The following is a 6,444-nucleotide window of genomic DNA, read 5'->3' on the forward strand; positions in this document are numbered from 1 at the left end:
AAAAACAGTCCAAAGGGATATGAAGCTTGTTCCTCACAAAATTGTGAATAAAGATGGAAAGCCTTGTATCGAAGTTAAGCTTAAGGATGCAAAGCCCAAGGTATTTAGCCTGAGAAGGTCAGTGCTATGATTCTAATTAAGATAAAGGAGACTGTGAGGCATTCCTTGGGAAGGAACTCAATTAAGGATGTTGTTGTCACAGTTGTTGGTGAGTAGAACTCTTCAAAATTACTACTATTATTCTCCACTCTTCCAAGGATGCTGTGGTACTCCCTTTTACTTTTTTTTGCAACTTGTAGCCAACTTTAATGATCCCTAAAGGCAAGCTACCAAGGATGCTGGTATTATTGCTGGGTTGAATGTTGCTAGAATTTTAAATGAACCATCTACTGCAGCTATTGCCTATGGATTCGACAGTAAAGGTGGTGAGAAGAACATCCTTGTGTTCGACCTTGGTGGTGGCACATAAAAAGTTAGACAAATTTTTTTTTTTTTTTTCGCACAAAAAAGATATTGCAAATCTGAAACTGTCATGATGATACATTTGATGGACTATATAATCAAATAGCACCAACCACGGATCCACTAGTAACAGAAGGGTTTAGAGTGTCTGGTTGATTTGTTGCCATCAGAACTTTGATGTTCCCTCGAGCATCAAATCCATCAAGTTGATTCACAATTTCAAGCATAGTGCGCTGAACCTCATTGTCTCCACCCACACCATCATCAAAACGTGCACCTCCTATGGCATCTAGTTCATCAAAAAACATGATACAAGCTTTTTTGGAACGTGCCATCTGAAATAGTTCACGAACCAGACGGGCACCCTCCCCAACATATTTCTTAACAAGTTCACTTCCAATAACACGGATGAAACACGCATCAGTTCTATTAGCCACAGCTCTAGCTAAAAGTGTCTTACCGGTACCAGGTGGACCATAACATAGAACACCCTTAGGAGGGTCGATTCCGGGGTTCACAAACTTTTCAGGATCATTCCTTTGAAGTAACTACATAAGAAGAAACAAATAAACCATAAACAAAGAAAAAGAAAAGAAAAGAAATGAAAAAACAGAGAAAACCATAAATAAGAGAAAGATTGTTTTCAACACTGTAGTAGTCTTCTATGTCTATCTGTGCTTGTCAAGCTTGATTGTGTTTGCCATGACCATATATGAACCTTGCACTTTTCTCTGTGTAAACATGAGTCTCATTGTCCAATCTGTTAATACCCATTTTAAATTTGTAATTAGCAGCTTATACTCTGAAATTGATAATTTAATTACCTGCAAATGAGTTAGAAATTTTGATTTGAACTTACGATTCTCTGAAATTGATAAATAATTACCCATTTCAAATATTGTCATTAAAAACAAACCTAACATTATTTCTCATTTTCTTTGGTATAGATGGATGATAGATGATCTCGTGCACGAAGCTAAATTGTACAAGACTACTTGGCAGTATAAGCATTTTTGGGAGGATTAAATATTTTTGGATGGATGTGTATGGATAACAAATATTAGTAGTTTTATTTGTTGATAGCTGCGCATGGATAACAAATAGTTATGTTTCAAAGTGTTATACTAGATGGATGTGACTTGTGAATGAAAACTTAGAATAGTTGTATTGTGTTGAATGTTAATGAATTATGTATTTTGTCGAATGTTAATGATTCAGTTGATTTGAATGACGCTTTAAAATTATAGGTTTATTATGGATTGAATGAATTATTACGAATTACAGGTGTATTGTTTTCTTGCTTTTGGCGACCAATTTATTAGTCGCGACAAATAAATAATTTTTTTTCGCAAAAAATGACAATTGTCGACCAAGAGTTTTGGTCGCAAAAAATACATCTATTGCCGACCAAAACAGTTCTTGGTCGTGGAATCTCACTTTTGCTGACCAAAAGTTTTGGTTGCGAAAAGTAACAAATGGCGACCAAATTTTTTGGTCGTAGAAAAAATATATTTAGCGACGAAGAAGTTTTGGTCGTGGAATGTAATTTTTGCCGACCAATTTTGTTGGTCGCTGAAAATAATTTTTGCCGACCAAATTAGCGACTAACATATATGGTCATTGAATGTAATTTTTGCCGACCAAAGTCTTTTCGCGACTAAATAGGTTAGTCGCAATAATTATATGTTTAGCGACCAACAATTTAGTCGCCAAATAGAATGTTTTGCCGACTGAAAATCTTTTTAGTCGCTAATTACTTTCCACGACCTTCAATTGCCGATCAACTTTGGCGACCAAAAAAATTGGTCGGGAATATGTTTTGCCGACCAAAAATTAGACTTTTGCCGACCAATTTTTTGATCGACAAATGTGTTAATTCTTGTAGTGGCCATCCAAAAAGTTACGAGATATTGAACGCTTATAAAAATCATTTTTAATTGGACACTTACCACTAAACCAACCCTTTGTTGGCAAGGGAATCAGAATTCACACACACACGAGAAAATGAAAATCAGCAAGAAGCTTCTTTCCACTCCGAAGCAGACAGCCTTTATTAAAGAAAATAATTTAAAGAAAACCAATATGTGTGGTCTCCACACTCTAGAAACACTTTGACAAGACGACTTCTTTTCTTTTCTTTTCTTTGCTTTTTTTTTTTTTATTCTTTTTTTTTAGGTGGGAGACAATGAAAAATTTAGCATTGAAATTGATGTTAAAATTTATAAATCAAACTTGGGTTCTAATTTATATTTGTTTAGTTAGATTATTCAAGAGTTATATTATGTTTTTAGATATTTTGATTAGTTATTTGATTTTCTAAATTCAGAGGGTTGTTGTAGTATGTATGTGGTTTGAGTATCATGGACATGTAACTACAAGAGGCTTAATGACAGATTCAATTAAATAGGAATATAAAAAATAAAAATAAATTTTTTTGCCTCTCCGTCATTGTGCATCTGCTTCTTCTCCTCCTTTCTAAGTATAAAAAATTTACTTCTCAAATTTGGTGGAGTCTAAGCTAAGTTGACTAATTTATTTTATTCCAATTTATGTTGCTTAGTCTATTCAAAGAGTTTTTTATTTTTATTTTTATGTTTTCTCCAATTTTTTGATTAATTATTTGATTTCCTGGACTTAGTGTTGTAATGTGTATGTTTTGAGTTCTATTAAATAATTACAAGAAAGCTGAAAGAGAAGACATAGAGATACAATCAAATATGAATATAATTTTGTCTTCTCAGATTATATTTGTACAAAATATTATTATTGATATTATTATTTTGTGTGTGTGGTAAATAAGGAGAATGCATTGATATTATTACGTTATATATGTGTATATGAAAATAATAACTGGTGTCACATTGCACTTGGGTGCACCAACAAATGATATTGGAGCACTTCCAATATGCTGAAAACAATTTCAGGCACTCTAAAAGCAAACTAAAAGTAAAGATATATGGAAAATAAAAAATGATGCGACTGTTCAACTTTTCATTTTAAAATAAAATAATCAAAATAAATTTTATTTAAAAAAAGATGATATTATCATATTATTCTTATGATAATTATTATATAATTTTTTTATAAAATAAATTAAATGTACAAATAATTTTTACAATATGACACAGATTTAAGATAAAAAAAGAATTCACATGTGAAATCTACTATGAGCGGGACTCATTTTTATCTCATATTTGTTTCTTATTTTATGGGAAAAAGATTGTGTGTGTTCTATATGAATAGAGTTTTCTCAATTTAAGACTTGTTTGGATATTAATTTTTTAATATTTTATGAAAAGAATATACAAAAAATAATAAATAATAATTTAACAATTTATAATGATGTTTTAACTAAAAAAAATTTAGTTTAAAGTTTCCGATATTAAAATTTTATAAGATAAAAGGCATATAACATTTTCATAATAATTGAAGGCTCTCAATATTTTCATAGAAAAATTTCTCTTTGCAGACTTTAAAAGTCTAAACCCTAAAATCTTAAAATTTAATTTCTTTATAACGAGTTAAAATTATTCTAATAATATTATTAAGAGATTTTAATTAATAAGGATATATACATTAAAGTTGTCATACTACCTAAAGTTGACCAAAGATATTTTATTAATTTTCTCTTGACTAAAATATTTGATTCCAAACATCTTTGAAGGAAGGGACATTATTGTCCCAATGGAGGTATATATATGGGCTAGGATTCTCTATAATCCGATCACGGATGATAGGGTATTGTTAGACTAGTAGAGGTTTATTATAGGTCTCGTTTTGATAATTTGAACTATGTAATGTGTAGAAACTCGTCGAATACTATATACCTGTAAAAAATCACGTTAATTGGATAGTGATAGCTATTTCATTGAATCAGATTTCCATCAACCGTTCATTTTTTCATCATCGATTTTTTTAATACAAAACTGATTTGATCACATACCTATCGATATTCGATTGACGTGATTTTTTACAAGTATATAGTACTCAACGAGTTCTACACATTCAACGATTTAAATTATTAAAACGGAATCCGTAATGGACCCTCACAAATCTAATAATATCCTCCAGCATAGAGGGAAGCCAACCTCTATTCATATTCATCACATGGAAGCCAACCTCTAAATAATGTTATACGAATTAATTAATATATTAATTGATGATATAATATAATTTAATTTTTTTTTAATATTTATAATTTATATAATAAATAAAATTAATAATAACATCATAACTAATATTAATTTATTAATTAATACATATAAGACCATCATTCTAAAAAGGTTGCAAAGTTTTTAGGAACCCAAGGAAAGTCCATGGATGGTGGAGGAAACACGGAACACATGGGATTCCACTTCCACACCCACGACCGGTTCACCTACCATAGCATAGGATAGCGTAGCATCATGGGGACAACGTCATAGTGCTTGAGTCATAGTGTTACGCATAGTCATCCCATTTGAGTGCCGTGAATGACACAAAACAAAGCATCCGCCATAAGATACCATATCATACCACATCCATCCACATTTTTTTTTTTTTTACTTTTTTTCTTCTCTTTTTTAAAAAATAATTATTCAATAATCTTAAAATATTGACGCATAAAATTCTATAATATTATGATTAATTAAAAATATAAATAAATAAAATATTATGTTAAGTAATTAAAAAACATAAAAAAACATATTAAATAATAATTAATTAAAAAATATGAATACACGATACTCCGAAAATATTCTATAATTTTCCTTTTCAAACCTTCAAAACACCCACGTCACACCCTCTATATGTTTCCACATACATACAACCAACCTCGTATATACGTAATTTTGTATACAACCAACCTCGTATATACGTAATTTTGTATCTCATCATTTATATTTATCTATTTTTTTGGATTAGGATTGTCTACGGTTGCCAATTGGAGGGCCACTCTTATATTGGCCATGTTTAGCGTAAATTTTTATAAATTAAAAGTTGTTATTTAGAAAATAAAAATTAAAGTCACCTCTTTTTTAACATTTAGATAATTAATTTTTTTAATTTATTTAAATTATTTATACTCAATAAATTGTAAGTACAAATTGTACTAAATAATCTAATACAAACTCTCAAATTAAAATAAAATAAAACAACTCATTTAAACTATAGTAAACACCCTCATAATAAGACACTTAGGCCATGTTTGTTTGGGTGGACATGAGCTTGGGATTGGACTAATAGTCCAATAAAATTATTAATCCGATGTTTGGTTAAACAATTGAAGTACGGACTAATTATTTTAAACTTGACTATTAGTTAAGATAGGATACATAATCCAACAGATTCGTAATCCTAGGATTATTAGTCATGGGAATACTAATCCAGTCCGCCCAAACAAACATGGCCTTAAAGTAAATTATTTATATAAAAATTTAAATTGATTGGACAATTATATATGCCTGATCAGATTACTTGTGAACTATTCATATGATTTTAGTTGTTCAATAATAATAAATAAATAAAAATTAAGAAAATTTGTTCAGAGGGTTCTATATATAATATTCACACAAGATTCCTGTAACAGATAACCTTAAAATTCAAATATTTATTTAATTATTTTTAAAATATTCAGAAAAGTTCAATAACTCATGAATATATTTGGATACATTAATTATGATGTGATATTTTACATGATATTAATTATGAAAAATGTTTTAGAGTTCTAATTCTTGAGCTCTAAGAGAGTTTTAAACAAGTGGATCCCACTTATGATGTGATGTGTGTGTCTTTATTTATTTATTTTTTATTTATTTTTTTTGGATGCTACATCATTAGAGCTCTAATTAGAGCTTCCTAATTAGAGCTCTCTATCATTGTTGTATTAACTAAACCCTCTTAAGGGCTCTATATATATATATATATATATATAGAGTTAGTGTTATGTAATAGGCCACATCGATTACTGTAATATTATTAAAATTTCATTTTAGACTAATATTT

The 6,444-nt window shown here is 29.5% G+C and overlaps 1 pseudogene; it reads right to left on the reverse strand.

Moving 5' to 3' along the window:
• Positions 1 to 560: 560 nt before the first annotated feature.
• Positions 561 to 1,352, reverse strand: LOC114320348 (26S proteasome regulatory subunit 7 pseudogene; annotated as a pseudogene).
• Between the last annotated feature and the right edge of the window lie 5,092 nt (positions 1,353 to 6,444).

This window comes from Camellia sinensis, chromosome 2 (assembly GCF_055761805.1).
Source record: "Camellia sinensis isolate YWXY chromosome 2, ASM5576180v1, whole genome shotgun sequence".
Lineage (NCBI taxonomy): Eukaryota > Viridiplantae > Streptophyta > Magnoliopsida > Ericales > Theaceae > Camellia > Camellia sinensis.